The 9306-nt window shown below is 27.9% G+C and overlaps 1 protein-coding gene across 1 annotated transcript in view; it reads right to left on the bottom strand.

Annotated features, from left to right (window-relative positions):
* LOC117170252 (elongation of very long chain fatty acids protein AAEL008004-like) overlaps positions 1 to 9124 on the bottom strand; it is a 175489-nt gene extending 166365 nt beyond the window's left edge. Inside the window, exon 1 of the mRNA XM_033356890.1 lies at positions 9028 to 9124. The gene's annotated coding sequence lies outside the window, so the exon portion shown is untranslated. The remainder of the gene's footprint in view (positions 1 to 9027) is intronic.
* Positions 9125 to 9306: the final 182 nt, after the last annotated feature.

Here is a 9306-nt window from a genome sequence, read left to right as displayed (position 1 = left end):
GACCGAATTTTAAAATTTTTTCACGAATAATAGAATCATCAATTACAAATGCTACCGTAATTTGGAAAATTTGCAACAAGAATAATATAGCTAAATTGAAAATTAAAGATTTCTGTAAAGAAATCAGCAGGAAATATTTGTCGCAATCATAACTAGGTGATTTCGAAACTCACAGATACGAATCACGAACAAGAGCATTATGTAATAATGAACAATGTCGCCAGAGGACTACTAGATTTTGCATTGATTACAACATGTATTGCTGCTTACATTGTTTCTCAAAATTACATTCTGAAACAGCAGGATCAAAATGATTTCAACGGATTGAAATCTGATGTGAAAAAAATTCTCCATAAAAAAAATAAAAAAATGTAAAAAAAATATATAAAATCCCTTAAAAAAAGAGACTATCGATATTCGTCGACCTCCACGTTGATGATAGTTGGGCAACGTAAATTTTGTTTGCGGCAGACGGACGATAGATATTCGTGAATCATTTTACTCTTACACGAATCTTAGAACTATGAAAATTTTTTCTTGAAAAACTATGCGCTTTTCGGAAAATTTGTCAAGAATAAAAAGTTCTTGTAATCAGCCGAGGAATACGCCTGGATTTTTCCGGAGCGTTTTGAGCAAAATTTTGAATTTTCCAAAAATTGTTCATATGCAAAATCTAAAATTTTGCTCAAAGCGCTTCGAAAAAATTCAGGCGTATTCCTTGGCTGATTACAAGAACTTTTTATTCTGGTTGATTTTTCCGGAAAGCGCATCGTTTATTGTAAAAAAATTCATGAATGTTTTCACAAAAATTTTGCCATTAAGACGCCATTTTGAAAATACTAAAACGAAAAATGCTGCAAAAATGATAATAAAAGTAAAATAGTACTTTTTAAATTTATTTAAGATCATTTTTAAGTTAAAAGATAAGTAAAATATCGATTATTTTCTGTTTTTGTCTAACTTCATTTGTTTCAAATGTTGCCCTTATTACCAGATGATAACGTTTTGGGATATAAATTTTATTATTTTGAAGAATGTTTTTAGTTCTAGATTAACCTATCAATTAAGAATTTTATCGCTAAGAAGTATATTTTTTGTTAATATTTTTATCATAAATTCATCTATTAGTTTAAACCTGGGTTCTCTGAAACTCTTTCTGAAAGGAAAGGAAAGAACTAAAAATTGGGAAGCAAGAGAAATTACAAAATATGTATTGTTATACTTAGGAATATATTATCAACAACTATTTTCTTTATAAATGAAACTTTTTTAAAAATAACTATGGCCTGAATTCAGAATTATTATGCAGTGTATTACATGCTGATGTTTTGAACCCGTTTTCAATTTCCCTCTAATGATGGAAAACAAAGAATGACCAGATTGAGGCTTCAGTAAATTTATTTCCCAATAAATCCTCAAGTGCACAGGCAGTCAAGGTAATGTGAGTAAATTATTGCTGCCACGATTAAATTTTGCGCAGTAGCTTTGGTATTTTGTAATCAAATTATATTAGCATTTATTTCAAATTCAAATGTCAACTCTTTCGGTTCAAATTCGCAATTTTAACTTATTAACTTTCATTTTTCATGTTACAATTTTATTTTCCAAGTATTCAGTTTCCCCTTTCACATTAGATTTTGAATTTTTTATCCCGGCGTGTAATCATTTTTCCGATTATTTCTCTTCAGCCATTATTTCTATCTCATAAACAACTGAGAGAAAAAAAATGAGGAAGAATGAAAGAATATCCTGAATAAAATTATTCTATTATAAATGCAATCTTTTCCTAATGAATGGATAGAATATAATGTGATAATTTAGTCTTTTATTATAATTGACAAATCAGCTATCATCTTCATAACATAATGACATGCATAGAATCGCAGAACTATCCTCCATGAAAATTCTTAAACCATGTCTAATTCATGATTTAAATTAAACAATCTTGAGTAAAGACAAAATTACTCTTTGTAAATATGTCCATAAATCATACACAAAGAGATTTTAAAGAAATTATTTATGTGGCATATGGCCGATACAACTACACTGACCTCTTTTACTATGGCTACTTTTTTGTGTGTATACTTGAAGTTTATATTTCAACGATTTTATTTCTTCTATAAATTTTAAATTTATCAGCATGTCTATTATGATTTTATTGAAATTGCGAATCAGTTATAAAACATAGTAAAGTGCAAGGAAAATTAGATTAAAAAACAATTAATTTTAGATAAAGTAATTTGTAAAATAAGAAAGTTCGTTTCATTGATTTTATTTTTCAAGAAATATTAATCGAAAACACTCAGATTATCTCCTTAAAACAATTTTCTGACCAAATTATCGAACTAAGATTTAGGATTTATATCTGATTTTTCGTTTTTCGATCAATTCTTTTACGTGAAAATAATGAATAGAATCCTGAATTTTTCGATATCTCATGAGTATTATAAAAGTATTTACCGATTGAAGGTATACGCCATACCTAAAAATAGTTATAAAATTGAAATAAAAATGCTAATTGAACGTTTTTTAACACGAAATTAAAAGTTAGCAATCATCGACGTACGCGTGCGAGCACATTCATCATTTATTTGTTCTTTTACTTGAAAATTATTTCAAAAGATTTCCCTCTCTTACCAAATGACCCATGCACTTTTTGAATGACGTCATTCGGCCTATTTCCCGCCCATAAAATGCATTAAACGAATGAGATCATAAAAGCCATCTTTTCTTTTACTACCTCATACAATTCACTTTCTCGAAGGTGCCTTTTTCTCCATGTCTTCTCTTTCTATTCGTTTTGATATAAATATTTAAATTTGATCGTTAACGATTAATCAGTCAGTGTATTAATGACATTAATAATGACATAGTGAGAAAAAACCGGTATTAATTTTTCAGCTCTTCATACTGGAATTTCCTATTATTTTTCATTTTAAGAGCAGAGGATCGATTGGAATAACTAAATTATTCTCAAGGTTCTTATTCATTCCTTTGACGCAAACATCTAAGATTAAATTTTTAATTAGATAAAAATGAATTGCTTATCTGAACTTTGGTAGGGTCTTTATTATTATTGCGGTTTTTGGAGAGAACGGGCTGAATGTTCCCAAAAGACACGTGGTTCAGGTCCAATAAAATGTGACATTAATTCTTGTCTTGATTTAGACTATGTGGTTTATATGGATTTGATGTTATTTAAAGATTAGAATGGTTCGTGTTTTGTTCATTATTGATTCAATCCGAAAAAAGGCGAATGGGAATTCATAACTCTAATGCTTTTTCTTGCACCAAAATTACAAATGAACACGGAACCTTATCACATGTTAGAACAGGTTCTCTTTCATTGAATGATTTAAAACTTTTTGCTTTCTACAAACCACCTTTGATAATTTTTGCTAGCCAAAATCGGCATTTATTTTTTGTTTAATGTCAATGATAAGTTTCTGCAAAATATATATCCCTTAAAATCATTAAACACTGAAATTAAATCAAAAGATAAATTATTTATGGATGAAGATATTGGAATTGAAGAACGGATAAACCCTTAACTAAAGAACGAATCTGTTTTACATAATTCTTTCCTAAATTCTCAGTCATGTAATTAAAAACCTTTCTTCTTGGAATCCATTTCTCGTAATTGATAAGCATGTGTTATTTCATAATTTTGCACATGATTTCATAAGTGATCAGATATTTCTCTTCGAACTTATGTAAAGGAAAGTAATAAAAAAGATATCTACACGTTGCCTTATTAAAAATTATAAACAAGTAAAACGAGGTAAGTAGAAAAAAATTAAAATGTGCGTAAATAGATTTCTTGTCAGTTTGAAAAAGTACAAATTGTTTGTTTGAATATCTATGATCTTCTTTAATTTTTAGTTGCAATCGTTGGAATCGTATTTCATATTTTGTTTAACTCAAATCTTTTTAATATTAGACAATGTTGAAATATTTGATTTCAAATAGAAATTTGGGCAATTACAGTTGAAAGAGAGGAAATTGTAATATTATATAACAAAGTGCTTTAATGAGAATGCTCATTCTCATGGTATAACTTTCAAATCTATACCATTATCTGATTAAGAAGTTTGTCATCGGATTATCTCGAGATTTTTGTCAGTTTTTTGCAGATTAATTTATATTATGCAGTTAGAAAAGTCACATTATTTCTTCTGTTAAAATTCATCATGTCTCTTATTGCTTTGTTTTAAATGTAAAGCTTTAAAATTAAAATACCTCCTTTAAGATCAATTGAATCATTATTTGAAATTAATTAAAAAATGGCATTGTAGCCCAGGAAATGTAAGAGAATATCTATTTGACTAACAATATTAGAAGATTTTTTTTCATATTTATAAATTACTTTAATTTTAAATTGAAAATGTTGCTCTTATTTATTGAAATAGTTAAAGTATTATATTCAAATCTCGAATATGAACTACTTTTGATAATATACATATATTGATTGAATTCTTTTTGTTAAGAATCTGGAATAGAAAGAAGATAAAACCACTATCTAGATTTACTACATTTTTATTATTTAAAAGCAATTTTCAGTGCTTGCAGAAGAAAATTTGAGCCGAACATTGACATTTAGCGGAAGTATTCGATTTATAGAGAATCGAAAAGCATAGGGTACTTCTGTTATTATATAAAAGAGATGACTTTTTTATTTACACACGTTAAAAATTCAAAATACGTGATCACGTGACAATATAAAAAAATTATATATTATTCGAAAGAATTTTTATTCATTAACAATAAGTGATTTTTCTTATGGAAATTATTACAATATTTAATTTCAATTTCAATTTTTAATCACGTTCGTTACAATAAAATAGTTTTTTGTAATATTAAAAAAATGTTATTTCCAATGACATAAAACTTTGAAATAATTTAAACGTCATTATTTTTAATTGACAATTATTTTGGATCGAATGAGAGAAAAGGAAAAAAAAAGACAATGACATTTCTTTTATTGGAAAAAATTGAAAGAAATTCTGAATAAAAAACTTGAGAATGTTTTTTATAAATTTTAGATGTTTTATTATAAATAAGGGTAAATGGTATCCTGTGAAGTCACGACTTACCGAAAATTTAAATTTTAACATTTAATTAACATTTAACGTTTAATTTTTCTGTATGCTTATTTTTAATCTAAATTTCGAATTAAATAATATATATGGCAGTGCAATTTTTGGAAGTAAAAGAAACTTGATCATTTCACTGCTCTCTGGCACATTTATGAGGCTTTTATTGTTTTTAATATATATTTAAAAGAGTGAAAGAATAAAATTACAATTTCATATTATGGCGATTATCCAAGCAGGCACACTGTAAGGCTATTTATTCAGAATTGCACAATAACGTTTCGGAATCAGAACGACTCTCATCACAATTTAAAATAATAGTTTGTAAGCAAATTTTTATATTTTTTCGGTACTAACTTTAAATAATATGGAGAAGAAAGTATAAAACAGCATGTAAGAGCGACATTCTCTTTATATTTGATTTACTAACATAGCTATATAATAACTACTTTTTTCAAATAAATAAGCCAATTTTGAAATCAAAATGTATCTGTATCCTGCAGGTCTATCATTTTTTCAAATATGAGCACTCGAGTCAAACCTAGGAACGCTATTTTTTAGAATTTTCTTAATACTTTCTTCTCCATATTATCTACAGTTGATTTGAAAGAATATGACAATTTTCTAACAAACTATTGTTAGAAAATTCAGTGAAATATAAAAGGTACTCTGATGAGGCAATTGATGTGATTTTGAAACGTCATTTTGCAATTCTCAATAAATAGTCTGGAAGAAGTCGAAAAAATAAAGCTTTTCCTTTAAATACAACTCGTGTCTCCTAGAAGTTATTCTCAAAATATGTTACGTCCCAAAATTCTTTTTATTTGTATTAAAATTATATCTAAACTTAAGAATCCTGTCTTGATGAAACTGGAAAACTAAGAAATTGTGATGCTGCAAATCGAGTCGTAAAAATATACTTTATGACTGCATTTCGCAAGCTACAGTTGAGAAATTAATTCAACAGTAAATGAGTGAATCGTTATGACTATCTTCTTCGCGAGTAAGTGTAAAATAATGTAAAGGTGAAGGGAGAAAGGGAAAGGGGTGGAGACCTCTGTCGAAATGGAACGTTTATTGAGGGACTCTGAGATGGGCACGTATATCATGCAACATCTTCATTCATTAAACGGGAAAATGAGTAAATGACGATGCATCGATAATCAACATCCTTGGTCACCGAACTGCTCATACGTAATATTGCACTCAGTCTCAGTGTAAATACATTGCATACTTTGACCACGAAAGGTGCATGACTTACTTGCGAACCGGTATTTGAATCTTGTTGATCACCGTGGCACAGAAATTAACGTGCAAACAAAATGACATACATTCAAGAACGGTTCCTGTTTTTTATTCTATCATTTTACTACCAAAATATTAGTCATCAATGAATAATCGTGAACGAATGATTGAAAAAGTTACCCACTTTTTAGACTTTCAATCTTTTATTTTATAGAATGACCGATGAGATGGCAGAAGATTTTTTTTTTAAACTTCTTCTGAACAATCATCTGGACTCATCAGGTTCATAATGATGGACCTTGGGGACCGTCCATAAACTGTTTTAACAATTTTAAGAGGGAGGTGGGCCAGCCAAAAGTTTCGGTTGTAACAGGGAGAAAGGATGGTTAGTGGCAGTAGCTTAACTAACTTAGATAACACATGGTACATTTCCTGATAATAAATTTGAACAAATTTGGTTAATTTTACAAAAGAAGGCCCTCGAACGGTAAAGCTCGATAATTACCTGGTAAGTTCGACCATCTTTTTCATATTTCTATTTTTCCTGTATACTATTTTTGACTGAAAAGTCAATATAAGTATTTTGTTGAAAATTAATTTTTTTCTGTGACACAAACAACTACTTAGTTGAAAATTTAACTATTCAATATTATAAAATTAATCCTTTTGCTTATAAAATCATCTTTTGGATGGAATTTTTTACTCTTTTCTTGAAAATTCATTTTTTTTTTGGAAAATAAACTTCTAGATTAACAATTCATCCTTTATGGTTAGAAATCAAACTTCGTGCTTGTAAATTTATATCTGTACGTACATCAACTATTATATGTTTAGTTGATAATTTATGTTTTTTGTTGAAAAATTAATTACTTTGTTTAAAGTTGAACTACTTTAAAAAAATGATTTTTTGTCTGAAAAAATTATATTTTTAGGTGGATGATTGAACTGTTTTGTAAAAAAATCGCCTCTTTGACTTCAAAACTAAGAAATTTGATAGAGAAATAAGCTATTAATCTTATTTGTTGAAAATTCTTTTTTTTGGTTCACGATTCAACTACAGTGAAACCTTTTAATAAACCTCCCTTTTATAGCCCTTCCGAGAATTGACCCCGCGCCGCAGATAGTTGTAGCAGGAGCTGCGTGGGGCCTTCGGTTGTCACTCAGACCAGCACTCAGGTGTGAACAAACAACAGCGAAGCGGACTATAATAAATTAGTTCCCAACCCCCGCTAGCCCCACAATCGGCGCTATAGAAGAGTTTCACTGTATTTGGTTAAAATTAGTCCTTTTTGTTTGAATTTAACTGATTGAAATTTTGACAATGCTACTTTTGTTTCAAAGTTGATGATTCAACTACTTTGTTGAAACATCGTTTTAGAACAAATTTGTCTTTAGGCTTGAAAATTTAATAATTTGTTTAAAAGTTCTTTGACAAAATTCATAATAATTTTAAAGAATATAATTAAATTAAACTTTGAAAATAAAAAAATTTGCGGCGAATTGGGTAGAAAAATAGTGAAGTGAATTTAATTCGAAGTCAACAGAATAATAATAAAGTGAAATAAAAAAAGTCAAAAACTAATGAATTAAATCAAATTGAGGAAATTTAGAGAAATGTGAAATAATTGTGAAGAATTCGACGAAATTCTTCAAGTTTCAAGAGATTTCATCCTAAATTTTAATATCTAAAATATTCCACTGATTTTAGTACAGATTTCCCAAGAATTTAAGATGTTCCACTTATTTAAGGAGAATTAGCACGAATTTGGAAGAATTTCAGGAAATTCAAGAGACTTTGTTCCAATTCATAAGAATTTGGAAGAATGTAATTGAATTTTTTTTTTAAATTATAACATGTCCATTGAACTGAGTACATGGGAGTAAAAATGCAGGGTGAGTTCATCAGAATTTAATCGAAATGAAAAAAAAGAAAAAGCCAATTACTTTATTAAATTTTGAATTTTAGTGTAATTAGAAAGGAAATGAAAATTTCATGGAATTCATAAAAATGCAACGTTATTTTTTGGAAATTTAAGAGAATTGAAAAAAACGGAATTCAAAACAATTTCATAAAAATGTCCAAGAATTGAATGTGAGTTTAAAAGACTTCAGAGGGAAATAAAAAAATTACAAAAAAGACGCAATGAATTGAGTATAACTGAGTGAATTTAGAAGAATTTAAGTGAATTCAAGAAAGTTCAGGGTGGATGGAAAAATGTTAAATAAACTTCAAAAGAACTTGAAAAGAGTTCAGGTTAAATTAATAGGAATTCAGCGTGAACTCCAAATTAATTCAAACGAGTTAACAAAAGTAAAAAATTCAAAGTATTCCATTGGTTGCTATTGCTATAAAAAACAAAATATTTGGTCAATTCTGAATAATATTAAGAAAACAATAACCATTTTTTTAACAAGTGTCATTTATGCTTCTGATATTTTTTTATAACTCATTTTTGAGCACTTATTTTTACCAAAAGTATAATCTTATTAATTGTCATAGATTTTTTAGACATACTTTTGACACGTGTATAGCAATTTCTTCAATTTGTTTATTGAAAAATTCTCACTTAGTTGAAAAAAAAACTGATATATACATTTTCGGGAAATAGATGACACTATAAATGCTTATCCTATTTCAAAATTAACTTAAGATTTTTCTAAGATTTGAAATAATAAAAAATGATTTTACCTCCTTTTGTGAAAAACGATACTGATGACTTATAATTAGGAAATGTTAATTTCGAATTTAAACCTATAGCCTATAGTCTCTTTTACTCAAGCAAATATACAATCACTACTGTCAGAAACTCATATACTATTTTCATAATTTATTATCGTCATTATTTATAGACCTTCGAGCGATACGAATATCTAAATGACATACCGTATATTTAAAAACGATTGCACCTTCAAATTTATCAGTTTTTTTTACCATCAGAGACCGTAAATTATCTCGATTCGTTATTTT

This window comes from Belonocnema kinseyi, chromosome 3 (assembly GCF_010883055.1).
Source record: "Belonocnema kinseyi isolate 2016_QV_RU_SX_M_011 chromosome 3, B_treatae_v1, whole genome shotgun sequence".
Classification (NCBI taxonomy): Eukaryota; Metazoa; Arthropoda; class Insecta; order Hymenoptera; family Cynipidae; genus Belonocnema; species Belonocnema kinseyi.
Note: the sequence above shows the minus strand (reverse complement) of the source record. Positions and strands in the feature narration are given on the sequence as shown.